General features: G+C 33.3%; 1 long non-coding RNA gene and 1 pseudogene across 2 annotated transcripts; both read left to right on the plus strand.

Annotated features, from left to right (window-relative positions):
- Positions 1-222: 222 nt before the first annotated feature.
- LOC146938893 (uncharacterized) lies at positions 223-8,500 on the plus strand. Its single transcript, XR_015031436.1, has 5 exons — positions 223-598; positions 766-837; positions 2,168-6,634; positions 6,802-6,873; positions 8,205-8,500. It is a non-coding gene; the product is annotated as an uncharacterized LOC146938893 (long non-coding RNA).
- A 1,281-nt stretch (positions 8,501-9,781) lies between these two features.
- LOC146938894 (equilibrative nucleotide transporter 1 pseudogene) lies at positions 9,782-13,554 on the plus strand (annotated as a pseudogene). Its single transcript, XR_015031437.1, has 2 exons — positions 9,782-10,346; positions 12,547-13,554. The product of XR_015031437.1 is annotated as an equilibrative nucleotide transporter 1 pseudogene (transcript).
- Positions 13,555-15,340: the final 1,786 nt, after the last annotated feature.

Raw genomic sequence — 15,340 nt, forward strand, 5'->3', positions numbered from 1 at the left:
ATGTACGTCGTGAAAATCTTGGGATAGCAGCATTTTTCGAGACATATAGGATCTCTCTGACTAAATTGCACTGAATAGCCCCTCAACACATTGAATCTACCTTCTAATTTATGGTAACATATCTATGATCTAGTTGTTAGCATCTGAGTACTTGCATAACCAATGAATCTGAAATGCATCATCTCATTTTTTTAAAATAAAATAAATAAATAAATAAAAGAAAAAGAAAAGGTGTACAAAAAAAAAAAAAAAAGATTTTTTTTTTTATTTTTATACATATATGTAAGGAAGAATCGAGAGTTCTCTCTCTCTTTCCACTCTTCCATCTAACTTTTCCCCTTTCACATTTTTTCTTCTTTTTCTTATTCTTTCCCAGCGTATCCTTCCCTTCTTCTTTCTCATCCTCTTTCTATTCTTCTTCTCATTGAGTTACAATTCCATTCACAAATCAAACTCTAATAAATGAATTTTACCTCTAAAACAAAATTATCTCTAGTTCTACAATTACACTTGGATAGAATTTTGGGATTAAGGTTATTGCTTCATGGAAGGAGAAGAGTACCCATCACTTGAAAGTTGTTTATTAAGACTCTTTGAGGTAAATATACAACCCATAACTCAATTAAGGCATCTCTAGTCATGGGTAGTTTGATTTAGAAACTTATTTTAGAGTTTAGAGCAGGTATTAAAGGAATTTAGGAATGCATATGATTAGAAAAGTTTTAGAATACTCATTTTAATCTTGAAATTATTATTGATGCTCAGATTGGATAGTTGATACTTTGCTTGCTACTACGGAAGCAGTCGGAGAGAAAATGTGGTTGGTTCGACATAGCTGTGAGTTGATGACGATCATTATCATATATTTTGGTTATTGTTATTATTGATATTTTGCTTATTTCTATATCATAGTATTGTTTTTAAACGGGGAAACACAACTTTTGAACATTTTTCTCGTCATCATTATTTATGTTCAAAGTCATCGATATTTATATATACTCTATTTGAGGCTATCTATGATTTATCAATTATTGGATTTGAAATGGAGATTTAATTGCACATATTATGTGCACTAGTTTTGATATGTTCCTGAACCAGTATGATATGTTCTAAAGCATATGGTTTGAAAATTGTGTTTTTGGAAGATTTTTATATTTATATGTACTCGATTTGGATTGGATTTGGATTTGGACTTATGATTATAATTACTAAATTTTCGATTGAGTTTTGATGGTAAATATTTGATGTAAGTTTTGATTTGTTGTGAAATATGGTTTTGGCATTGTGTTTTTAAGAATGGTGTTTTGAAAATTATGGTTACAATGACGACAACCTAGGTGCACCTAGTATGTGATTTCAATTAGGTAGAATTACCCCATTAGATGGAGCCGCCCCTATGGAAAGGCCACCATTAGGAGGAGAGGGCTATCAATGTGTGGTAAACTCCCTAATTGAAAATGTTTTACACTTTGTTTTGAGTCGAGAGAAAAGAGCTATCCGTTAGATGGAGCCGCCCCTATGGATAGGCCACCATTAGGAGGAGAGGGCTATCAACGAGATGGAGCTAGTTCTCGATTCACCCATTTTGATTATTTTACTAAATGGAGTTTTCTATATTTTCTTTAAAGACTTTTATCAAGATTTTCGACAATATATTTTTAAAGGTTTTTGTTATGATTTTCGGCGGTATATTTTCTAAAGACTTGTAATCTTATTTTCACCTCTTTACAACATTGAGATTAAAAATACTCTTATTTATGATATTGTTTTTCATGTACAATGATATAAAGTAATTGCAAGTAGAAATATTCATGTTGCTTCTAAATGTTAGACATGTGAAGGCTTGTAGTAAGGTTATACCAGAAAGATAAACTCATGGTTTAAAAGGTGTTATAAAAATTTCTCTAATAATTTGATTCATTTTATTACAGTTTGGCTAAACAAGCTCAGAGCAACATATTTGTTATGTCGGTGACATTAGACTCAGAGATATTCTTATTTGATTTTGGATTAATAGAATTTTATTCAGTTACTAGTTTGTAAATGAACATTAGATATTGAGAAACTTAATTACTCGTGCTCATGTGTGTTTCCCTTCTAGTTGGTGGTGGTTGTTGTCTCTCACTAAGTCCTTGTGACTTACTCTTTCATTTTCTATTTTTTTCAGATTTCCAAGCAGCTAAGTAGAGAGCTGCTAGTAGACTCGAGTTCAGCCGCGTCACTCTTTTTGGTAGGTTTCCTTGATGATTGTCTCTATTGTTTATGTATACATTGAGTCAAAGTACCTGCAGCTATTTGGGTTTAGAAATGTCTCATTTTGAGTTGTACAAATATGTAAAATGTCACTTTGAAATTCTGGTTGATGATAATAGTTTATGAACAGGATTTATATCTTGGTAATGTTGAAAGTACAGGGGTTACTCTGTCGAAATTTCAGTAAACATGAGTTTAAGTTGAAAGTTAGTTTGAAACTTGTTTATTTAAATCTTTGGTCTTTAGGCTTGCCGAACTATAAGGTATTAGTTCGTGCGCCGGTCACGAATATATTTTTGGGTCGTGACAAAGTTGGTATCAGAGCTCGGTTGTAGGTCCTAATAGCTGCAGACATAGAGTAATAATAGGTTTTTGCTAGTAAATTGTGAACCGCGGCACCATTTACTTGCAAAAAGCTATTAGCACTCTATGGTAGTGTCACTGGTTGTCTAATCTTCTGATTTCTTTTGTTGTCTCACTTTGTTTTTCGTCTCGTCCTATTTTGGTCAATTTTCTTTCATTTTGTGATGATGCCACACAATACTAGAAGGGAAATTAGTTCGTTCTGGGTCTACGGCCTAACCTTAAGACTCTCGACAAAGAGGTCGAGGTTGTATTCAACATCGATGCGGAATGAATGTTGAAGATCAAATAATTAATGTTATATGAGTTTTCTTGGATATAGAAGTAGAAAATATTGAGGTCGTTATAGGAAAGCAAGGATAGCGATGTTAGTGCAACAATTTGCTTGGGTCATTGTTTGATAGTATCAGGGTAATGAATGATAGAGAAATCTCGTTGTCCATCAAGAAGTTAGATTGGGTGAGCATCAAGCGACTACTCTTAATAGAGGGGTTGAGATTACTTTTGCAAAATTCATTAAGTTTAAACCTCATACGCTTCTGGTTTAGTTTAAGTGAAAACTCTTAATGGTTCATTAATGGTCTAGAGAGGTTGTAGAGGAAATTAAGATGCTCAAATATAAGGGAAGTGAAGTTGACATATTTTTCAGTTGGAGTGTGTGGCATATTTCTAGTTGGATATGTTGACACATGAAAGGAAAATAAGATCACCTTTGTTGAAATGAAGTGAGACCTCTTGATTGTTCACGGCCCACTTTCTTGTAGAAAGTGTTGTAGATAGATTAACTCACAAGTATCAAAGATTAGAAAAAAAAATGAAATGAGCCCATGTCAGTTTCAGAGTACAAAACCAGTTTCATCGAGCTTTCACTGAACACCCTCACCTTTCATAGAAGAGATGTGTGTCAAGTGGTTCATTAGAGGATTAAGAGGATACTTAAGTAGCTTTGTGGTTGAATCTAACTATCCTACTTTGCGGCGGTTTCGAGCTTGACACTTTAGATTAGGTAACAAAAGTTTAAGGGAGGTAGTAAACAAGACTCTTACAAGTTGGATGATAATACTGTAACTATGCTCATCGTGGTGGCGAAGTTATATTTAGCCGTTAAGGACAACAAATAGCAATATCACGGATGGATGGTTCCACTAGACCAACTTTTAAGCATAACGCAAAATTGTAGGTTATATTAGGGGGCATATAGATAATCCACTTTACCTAAGAGTAATTTTGATTTTACAGTTGTATCATGTTTTTTTTAGAGTTAATTCTTCTTTAGAAATGGTTTCGAAAAAGGTAAAATGTGATTTGAATCAAGTATGTCATATAAGGAGGGATCATCTTTGGAAACTATATAATAATCATCATCACCCATAGGTTTAGTATAGATTTTAGTATGATTTTGTGTATGAATTGATTGTCTTTCCATCATGTCGCCTTATAATATCATCAGGTAGTGAAAATTGATTGTCTTTACATAATTGGAACTCAGGCTTAGGAACTAACAAGTTAATGAAGAGAGGTTGTCCAGGATAATTGATCTTGATTAAGGATATATAAGTGGGTAAGGGAGAATTATAGAGTTACAAGCGTGTAGGTATCATAATGTTTTTCCTAAAGAATTTCCTGGATTTCCACTTGGTAGTAAGATTGAATTATATATATAGACTTGGTTCATAACACTCAGCCCATATTTGGACCTCTTTAGTGTTTGGCCTAGCAACACTTTAGGTGTTAATAGAGAAGCTACAAGATTTTCTCAGTAAGAGATTTATTTGCCAAAATTATTTTCATTGAGGAACACTGGTACTGTTTGTAAGAAAGATGGATCAATGCAATTATGTATGAGTTATAGAAAATGACTAAGGTGGTAGTAAAGAGTAAATATTGTTTAAAGAGTTATTTGATCAATTTTAAGGAACTCGTTGTTTTCCAATGTTGACTCGTGGGTTGGGTATCATTAATGGAAGATTAAGTGGGAGCATATGTGAAAGAAATTTTTTTGTACAGATTACGAGCATTTTCAAATCCTGATTATGCCTTTTGGACTTACTAATACTCTAACATCTTTTATGGATTTGATGAGTTGGGTTTTAAACCATTCTTAGATCAATTTTGATATTATTCATTGATGACACTCTTGTTTATTCCAATAGGTAAAGAAATGAACGATCCAAACTATCCTAGGCATGATTTGATTATGGCAACAGTGATTTTTGCTGTTAAGATTTGGATGCGTTATCTATATGACAAGATTTTGTTAGACTTATATCGACCACAAAAGTCGTTAGAATAACTTAAATTTAAGATAAATAAAGTGGATGGATTTCTCTAGAAAATTTTGATGTATGGATGAACTCATACCACCTTGGAAAGACAGGTGTTGTTGTAGATGCTTAAGTAGAAAGTTCATGAGTAGTCTTACTCATTTAGACAAAGTGAAGGGGCTTACAATTAAAGGGTTACAAAAACTTGTGGAAGTGGGATTCGATTTTAGCTTGATCATTCAATGGCATTATTGGTCATGTGTAAATTTGTTCCACCGCAGTATACAGTATTAGGAAGACTCGGTTAAGATTTAGACTAGGTAAAGTTGATAGGTATGGGAGGAATAGTAAAGTTACAAACTTCTTAGTTGATTTCGACGATGTTTTGAGGTTAAAGTCGCGACTGTGTGATGTTGGTGATTTAAGGAGAAAAGTATTAAGAGGTTTATCATCATTGTTATATTATTCACCAAATCCTATTTAGATATACCAAGACATATGATAATTGTACTGCTAGGAAGGATGAAAAGTGATGTAATATATTTTGTCTCTTAGTGCGTGTTGTGCTAGTAAGTAAAGGTTGGACACCAAAAGCGTGCAAGTTTACTTTAACTTGTTGGAATACATAAATGAAAGTGGGAGTCAATGACTATGGATTTTACTATAGAATTATTATTACTTGGTGTGGTGATTATAGACTGTTTGATCAAGTTCACACATTTCTTATTTGTGAAGATTACTTATACTACGTTCCAATAGGCTAAGATTTATTTAGAGCAGATCATTTTGTTAAATTGTGTGTTGATCTCTACTATATGTGATAGCAAGGTTCAGTCTGTTTGAACCTAAATACAACTTTCGTCCCAAGAAGGATTGTCAATTTGTGGAAAATATACAACACGTGTAGGATATGTTTTATGCTAGTGTTCTGGACCTTAGAGGGAGTTAGGGACCGATGTTTTTACTATAATAGAATTTTCATATAGATAGTTACCAATCTAGTATTGAAGTGGTGCCTTTTCAGACATTGTAGATTGACGATGTGTGTCTTCGATATGTCAGGATAGTTTGAAATTGGTGAGTCTGAACTTGTGGGCCTAGAGTTGATTCAAGATATCATAGAAAATGTTAAGTTCATCTAAGATTGTTTAGTGATAATTCGAAGTAGGAAAATTCTAATTCTAACAAGAGGCGTCATCCGGTAATCCGGTGAAGAAACCACATGGAAACCCAAAGAAATAATGCGTGCGAAGTATCCATACTTATTCGAAAAGTAAGATTAGTAGTTAAAATTCGAGGACGAATTTTCTTAAGGGGGGAAGAATGAAATGCATCATCTCATTTTTTTAAAATAAAATAAATAAATAAATAAAAGAAAAAGAAAAGGTGTACAAAAAAAAAAAAAAAAAGATTTTTTTTTTTATTTTTATACATATATGTAAGGAAGAATCGAGAGTTCTCTCTCTCTTTCCACTCTTCCATCTAACTTTTCCCCTTTCACATTTTTTCTTCTTTTTCTTATTCTTTCCCAGCGTATCCTTCCCTTCTTCTTTCTCATCCTCTTTCTATTCTTCTTCTCATTGAGTTACAATTCCATTCACAAATCAAACTCTAATAAATGAATTTTACCTCTAAAACAAAATTATCTCTAGTTCTACAATTACACTTGGATAGAATTTTGGGATTAAGGTTATTGCTTCATGGAAGGAGAAGAGTACCCATCACTTGAAAGTTGTTTATTAAGACTCTTTGAGGTAAATATACAACCCATAACTCAATTAAGGCATCTCTAGTCATGGGTAGTTTGATTTAGAAACTTATTTTAGAGTTTAGAGCAGGTATTAAAGGAATTTAGGAATGCATATGATTAGAAAAGTTTTAGAATACTCATTTTAATCTTGAAATTATTATTGATGCTCAGATTGGATAGTTGATACTTTGCTTGCTACTACGGAAGCAGTCGGAGAGAAAATGTGGTTGGTTCGACATAGCTGTGAGTTGATGACGATCATTATCATATATTTTGGTTATTGTTATTATTGATATTTTGCTTATTTCTATATCATAGTATTGTTTTTAAACGGGGAAACACAACTTTTGAACATTTTTCTCGTCATCATTATTTATGTTCAAAGTCATCGATATTTATATATACTCTATTTGAGGCTATCTATGATTTATCAATTATTGGATTTGAAATGGAGATTTAATTGCACATATTATGTGCACTAGTTTTGATATGTTCCTGAACCAGTATGATATGTTCTAAAGCATATGGTTTGAAAATTGTGTTTTTGGAAGATTTTTATATTTATATGTACTCGATTTGGATTGGATTTGGATTTGGATTTATGATTATAATTACTAAATTTTCGATTGAGTTTTGATGGTAAATATTTGATGTAAGTTTTGATTTGTTGTGAAATATGGTTTTGGCATTGTGTTTTTAAGAATGGTGTTTTGAAAATTATGGTTACAATGACGACAACCTAGGTGCACCTAGTATGTGATTTCAATTAGGTAGAATTACCCCATTAGATGGAGCCGCCCCTATGGAAAGGCCACCATTAGGAGGAGAGGGCTATCAATGTGTGGTAAACTCCCTAATTGAAAATGTTTTACACTTTGTTTTGAGTCGAGAGAAAAGAGCTATCCGTTAGATGGAGCCGCCCCTATGGATAGGCCACCATTAGGAGGAGAGGGCTATCAACGAGATGGAGCTAGTTCTCGATTCACCCATTTTGATTATTTTACTAAATGGAGTTTTCTATATTTTCTTTAAAGACTTTTATCAAGATTTTCGACAATATATTTTTAAAGGTTTTTGTTATGATTTTCGGCGGTATATTTTCTAAAGACTTGTAATCTTATTTTCACCTCTTTACAACATTGAGATTAAAAATACTCTTATTTATGATATTGTTTTTCATGTACAATGATATAAAGTAATTGCAAGTAGAAATATTCATGTTGCTTCTAAATGTTAGACATGTGAAGGCTTGTAGTAAGGTTATACCAGAAAGATAAACTCATGGTTTAAAAGGTGTTATAAAAATTTCTCTAATAATTTGATTCATTTTATTACAGTTTGGCTAAACAAGCTCAGAGCAACATATTTGTTATGTCGGTGACATTAGACTCAGAAATATTCTTATTTGATTTTGGATTAATAGAATTTTATTCAGTTACTAGTTTGTAAATGAACATTAGATATTGAGAAACTTAATTACTCGTGCTCATGTGTGTTTCCCTTCTAGTTGGTGGTGGTTGTTGTCTCTCACTAAGTCCTTGTGACTTACTCTTTCATTTTCTATTTTTTTTCAGATTTCCAAGCAGCTAAGTAGAGAGCTGCTAGTAGACTCGAGTTCAGCCGCGTCACTCTTTTTGGTAGGTTTCCTTGATGATTGTCTCTATTGTTTATGTATACATTGAGTCAAAGTACCTGCAGCTATTTGGGTTTAGAAATGTCTCATTTTGAGTTGTACAAATATGTAAAATGTCACTTTGAAATTCTGGTTGATGATAATAGTTTATGAACAGGATTTATATCTTGGTAATGTTGAAAGTACAGGGGTTACTCTGTCGAAATTTCAGTAAACATGAGTTTAAGTTGAAAGTTAGTTTGAAACTTGTTTATTTAAATCTTTGGTCTTTAGGCTTGCCGAACTATAAGGTATTAGTTCGTGCGCCGGTCACGAATATATTTTTGGGTCGTGACAGAATCTTCATGCCTTCCTTTTAGATTACTTCACGTTCACTTCTAGTTAACTCGTAGTGTTAAGTAAAATTCATCGACTTAACATTTTGATCACATCACCTTATTTCATACACTTATTTAACATATTATTTTTTTCTCTAACATTTTATCACATCACCTTATTTTCATACTTATTCAACTCCTTATTATTTTATTTTTTTTATCACATCACCTACATATCATCACTATTTATATTTCTTTCTCAAGGTATAATTGATTTTTGGGATTTTCTTTTTTGAGGTAATCAATTGATTTTTGGATGTCTGTCAATTAATTTCCTTAATTATATATAATGCATGTACCGTGGACAGATTCTCATGTAGGGCTTTTACAATGATTTTTTTTTTTTTCAATCTTAAAGTTTTAAAATTAATTTTTGTATACATAAGTCTTTAAAATTAATTTCTACAAGAGTTTTTTCTAACATGTATAATATTAAACATGTAAAACATAACAGTAGCAATTTTTTATTGTAAAACCAAAACTATTTATTAAAAAGTTATATATTTAATATAAAATGCATAAGTTTCAATACAAACTTATTATTTTAAACTTCTTAACATGTACTCCCTCCATATTTTATTATAAGTCGTTTTGACATTTTCGTACGTATTAAAAAATGTAGTAAATTTTGTATTGGAAATAGAAATTATGAATGATTATACAAAATTATCCCTTATTGATGATATGGAAGAAAAAAAATTAAAAGAATGAAAAGAAAAAATAGTGATAAATGTCATCATGAGTTTAACTAAGTTGGTAGGGATAGTGCATATAATATGTAGGGGTCGGGGTTCAAACCACAAACATTTCACTTCTCCACATTTAAAATGTGTGAGCTCTAATCACTTGACCGAAAAGAAAAAGTGATAAATAATCAATGGTATTATAAGAAAAATTTCATTAAAGTATCCCTTCTTGATGATACATATTGGTATTGTAAGCTATTTTGTATTAAAACCAAAATATTTCTTTTCAAAGTAATTTATAATAAAATATGGAAAGCACGTGATACAAAAATCTTTTCTATATATTTGGATTAAATTTTACACCAACCAAAAAATAATAATGATGCAATTCACCTAGAAGGAAAAAAAAAATGATATGATGTTGACGGAAGTCAAAAAATCTGAACACATAATTTCATTCATACCAACACAAACATGGTGTAACACTACAATATGACAACAACAATGTCACAGAATCCACCATTCTTCTATTACCTTCAGATTCAGAAGCTTCAGGGAGAAAGAAAAAAGTACCAGATGACAAATGGAACTTAGTATATATAATCTACTTCACACTTGGCATCGGTTACTTGTTCCCATGGAACGCATTCATCACAGCCGTTGACTATTTCTCTTATCTTTACCCTCATGCCAGCGTTGACCGTATCTTTGCTCTTGTTTCCTCGCTATCTAGTCTTGTTGGTCTCTTTCTCATCATCCTTAACCGCCACAAATCTCATGCTTATGTGAGGATCAATGTTGGTCTTGCATTGTTTGTTGTTTCGCTCGTGGTAGTTCCGCTGCTTGATGTTGTTTATGTTAAGGGTAGGGTTGGGTTGTATAATGGGTTCTATGTTACTGTTGCGGCGGTTGTGGTTTCTGGTGTGGCTAATGCTTTGGTGCAGGGATCTATTCTTGGGTCTGCCGGTGAGTTGCCGGAGAGGTACACACAGGCTGTCATTGTTGGGAGTGCTGCTTCTGGTATCTCATCTAACTAACACTTTGTTACTATTTTCATTTTTTTATTTTTTTTCTTATCCAGTTCGGGTTCTGTAAACTGTTTATAAAGATTGATACTTTATAGAGACATTATTTGCTTTGTGTTTGATTTTGATATTTTTATTTTGACACCAGAAATAAGTGTGTGTGATTAAGATAAGTGTGAATGGGAGAGTTAGAGAGTGTGTGCCGGGTCATAAAATAATACTTAAAAAAATGTCATTCTCCTCAAACTAAATTGGGTTGGGACGGGATGAGTGACTTAAGGGGTAACCCGAACCTGTTCCTGTTTCAATTTTTGACCGGGTAAGACCCAACCCATTGCATTCGAGATGAGACAGGTTACAAGACTGCGTTGGGTTCTGTATACCTCTACTTTGTGTATCAAACACTTCAAATTGAAGGAGCGTATGTTGTGTGACATGTGTTGGTGGTGTTAGACACCGACAAGAAAAACGATGCATGTGGTGGTTATATACAATCACTTGTATTTTTTGAAGTTATTATTGGTGTCTACATATCAGTGTCAATGTTGTATCGGGCGGCCGTTTTTGTGTTGGTGCCTTACAGATCATATATGATGTGAGAATGGGAGTGTGAAAACTATTAGGTATTCTTATTGTAATGAGCATTCGGTCTTCAATTTCCGGCCACTCTCTTCTTGGATATGTTTGATAGATTGAGATACAGTGTGTGTGTAACAGGTACCTTTCTTAAAAATGTATTGGGAAAAATCACCATCTCACATTGGATAGATATGACTCTTGATAAGAATTTACAAAGACGAGACACTCCTTTCCTTACAAGCCGGTTTTGTAAGGATGAGTGTTAGATTCAATTTCAAAATGGTATCAGAGTCTATCGATCGGGCCACCCACCATTTATATACACACACCAAGTACAATAGTGCTGGGTGTGAGGGGGTGTATTGGGAAAAACTCAAGTCACACATAGTAGGTTTATAAAGAGGAGGCACTCCTCTCCTAACAAGCCGGTTTTGTAAGGATGAGTTAGGCCTAATTTCAACAAAATGTAAATCATATATATGTAACTTTTTTTTTTTTGAGAGGATATATGTAACTTTTATTCCTATGAACTTGAAGATCTTTTAAAATCACATTTTTATTGTGTACTTAGCAACTTGGAAACTTGTTGAACATTTTTGTGTTGTGGCTACCTAGGTATGTGATCAAGTGATCCTTAGTAGTTGGTAGTGCTTAGGTATCTCAGGTTTTTTCTTTGCCTAAACATTTCTTTCATCGTTACAACATCCAATATAATTAAAAATAATCAAGGACATGAAATGGAGCGTCATTCTGAGTTGAAAAATTGTGGTTTCTGTCTGTTAAGTGGATTCTTAGTTTGGCAATACTGACCAATTAGAAAGAATCCATTCTGATGTCATTTTTTTTTGTTTATAGTTTTTTGTCTGCCAAATCTTTAGCAAATTAATATCATAGTAAACTTCACCAAATAAGAAGAAAGAGTGTGTGCAAGGCCCTTCATTACTGAGTGAAACATGACAGTTGTGATCTCAAAAGTTAAAAAGTAAAGCATAGATGTCCTCTGAAAGGGGCATAAAGTTTATGATGCACTAAATATTCTGATCATGTACCTAAGGTATTTACTAATACAATGAAACGAGCACAACCCTAGCATACAAATGCATGAATAATTGTAATTATTCATTGAAACCACCAGTTGATACATTCCAGTAAAGGGACATGCGCCCCAAACCTTTTTGTAGCAAACAGAGATAACAGAAAATGTTACCTTGACATGATCTTCAACTGTTTTAGCAGCAGTGGTAGGTCCAGCATCCAATGCACAAACAGTGATTGCTAATGATACGCCGATTTCTGTAACACCATCCTGGCATTTATAAACCAGAAATAACCTAGTGAAATGAAAGCAATAGAAGCATTCAGAATTTATAATTGACATTACATGAGGGAAAAAGGTGGGGGGGAGAACCTGCAATGTTCTTGGAGCAGGAACAACACCATGATACATTGGCAAAAGGTTAGGGTGAATATTGACTGTTCTTGTGACAATTTCAACTGGAATTCCTAAATTTGGGCATTAGATTTAGGATTGAACGGAAAATAATGTGTAAGGAATTGTTTAACTTTGGAAAGGTAAATGATTTTCCTCTTCATATTATTTATGTTTTTGATTTCAGGGGTTCTTGTTTCTTTCCTGAGGATATTTACAAAGGCTGTTTACACACAAGATGCCTCTGGCCTGCAAAAGAGTGCAAATCTCTACTTTTCTGTATCAATTGTGATTATGTTCATATGCATGGTTTTGTACAATCTAGCACACAAACTTCCCATTATGAAGTACTACGATGAACTAAAGATTCAGGCAGTCGCTGTGGAAAACGACAATTGTCCTTTGACTGGATCTGTCTGGAGATCAACTGTATGGAATACCATGGGAACAATCAAGTGGTATGGCTTTGGCATAATGCTCATTTATGTTGTGACACTTGCAATATTTCCTGGTTTCATTACCGAGGATGTCCACTCCCAACGTCTTAGGGATTGGTATCCAATTCTCCTTGTTACTTGTTATACCTCCTAGAGAATGCAAAAATTGCTGTAGGTTGTTGCGTATCAAGACTATTGTTTTTCCCTCTCTTCTTGGGATGCTTGCATGGTCCAAAATTCTTCCGGACAGAGATTCCTGTCACAATACTGACTTGTGTTTTAGGGCTTACAAATGGATACCTGACTAGTGTGATGATGATTTTCTCACCTAAAGTTGTAAAGTTGCAGCATGCAGAGACTGCAGGGATTGTGAGTGTGTTGTTCTTAGCTTTTGGTCTGGCTGCTGGGTCTATCATTTCTTGGTTTTGGGTCATCTGACCCGGAAATCTGTATAAATATAGGCTCTCCATAACCTACATGTACTGTGGTTTAACTAAACCACATGTCATTACTTGTAACTTACCTTTGAAATGTATAGGAAGGATACCTTTCTCTTTCCTTAATTTTCGAATCACTTTTACAGACACCATGTTGGTGCCTTTATCTTTGTTCCATTCATGCTTTAGTAATAATAGATGGAAAAACAAAATGTAAAGCCTAGGAAAGTAAAGATACTAGCTATGTTCGGGAGAGTCTCACTTTAATGCTGCATTTCTTTTCTGTCCTTAGGCATTATAAATGGAAATTTAGTTCTGCAAGTTGAAAAATGTGTGATTGGAGATGTCTGCTGAAATTCAAATGAAGTCTTTGGCAATATTTCAACTATATGTTGATACAGCAGCGGTAGCAGGAAACTTTTCATTGACACTGATTATTAACATCTGTTATGGAGTGAACTTTTGGATGGCCGGCCTTAAGGCTATATAAGAATTGCAATATTACCGATCAATTTATGTCTTATTCTAAACATCTCGCCCAACTCAATCATATACTGATTTTAGCATTGAAGTGTATGCAGGGACACCACCATTGGGCATCACATCATCAATGCAATGCATTCACCACTTCTGGCTGAACCATTCTTCCATAGGTCCACCATCACTGAGATTTCCTCTCTTGCATGATATGAGTTCTGTCGAAACACCATGTTATTATTTTGCCTCCTAGATTTAGTTTTATCTTATGTATTTCATTGAATGACTCTTTGTTGTGCTACAATTCAAATTATTGTTTCATCATGTCTTAGCCCCAAGCATTTGGATCCTCTCCCCCAACCAAACATCCCCACCCACTTTTTTTTTCCTCTTCTCCATCTATTTTATTTGTATTTCTCTATATAATTTATTCTCCAAAAAGAAGGATGATCTAGGGTAAAGTACTCTACCTCAACCAAAAGATCGACAGGAGATCCAAGACTGTATTTAAGAGTTGAGAAGAATCATCCCGCATGGTGGAAAAGAAAATGAAACCTCAGCTGACCTATGCTAAGACTAAAATTCCAATTTCATAAAATTTTTCTGTGATGTATGAGCTACAATTTTCATTTTGCTAGCTGAAAATTGTTTTCATAAAACATGCTGAGTGACAAATATTTTCGATCTGACATTGTTGCATTGGTTCTTTGTTATACCGCACCATCATTAGATACATGCTTTTGTTAGTGATATCAATTACGCAGACATGCTACAAGAGCCTAAGCTAATAAATCAAACTATTTTTGTACATTAAATCTTTGGTCATTATCATAAATGATTTTGGACTTTTTATTTTTATTTTTAGCTCCCTAAAAACAATTTAGTTGAGGACTTGAACCCATTCGGCAATGAAACAAACAATGGCAATGAATTCACATGACATAGATTGTCAAAACTCAAAAGTCAAACCAAACATATTCGTACCTCTATAAGCATTTGGTTTGACTTTTGAGTTTTGACAATCTATGTCATGTGAATTCATTGCCATTGTTTGTTGGAGATGATTTGTGAGCATCAAGGTTTATTCCTTTAGATAGTTGACATAATAAAGGATTTTGGGGTGAATATATTGAAACAAAAGATGGAAAATAAGGAAGGATAAACTATGGCCATGCTTTTATTGTTGAAATCAAAATAAATGGTGGGATTTGCCGTTGTAATCTCCCTTATTTGTCATTTTTAGACTTTAGCTAAAAATAATGGTTTGGGCAGGCGAATGGATAGTTTTAGGTAAGGGTCAATGAGTTGGAGGTTTGCGTGCAAAATATAAATGAATGAGTAAATACAACTAACTATTAATATTTGTCATTATTTGTCAAAAAAAATTAATATTTGTCATTAAAAAAAAACTGAAACTACAAATGATGATTTACATATTGTGCAACAGAGAAATATCCATATTTTACAGTAAGGAAACACCACCGGAATTGATTCTTCTGGTAAGCATTGCAATGTTATCGATGCCACCATTGCTTAATACTGCCCATATTAATTTTAGTTCTAAATTGAACTCATAATGTTTTAAAAGTATAATATATGAAGGAAAAAAAGTTAATCATTTGATGGAATC

This window comes from Medicago sativa, chromosome 3 (genome assembly GCF_051527215.1).
Source record: "Medicago sativa cultivar Bolivia chromosome 3, Bolivia_mono, whole genome shotgun sequence".
In the NCBI taxonomy this organism is placed as follows: Eukaryota; Viridiplantae; Streptophyta; class Magnoliopsida; order Fabales; family Fabaceae; genus Medicago; species Medicago sativa.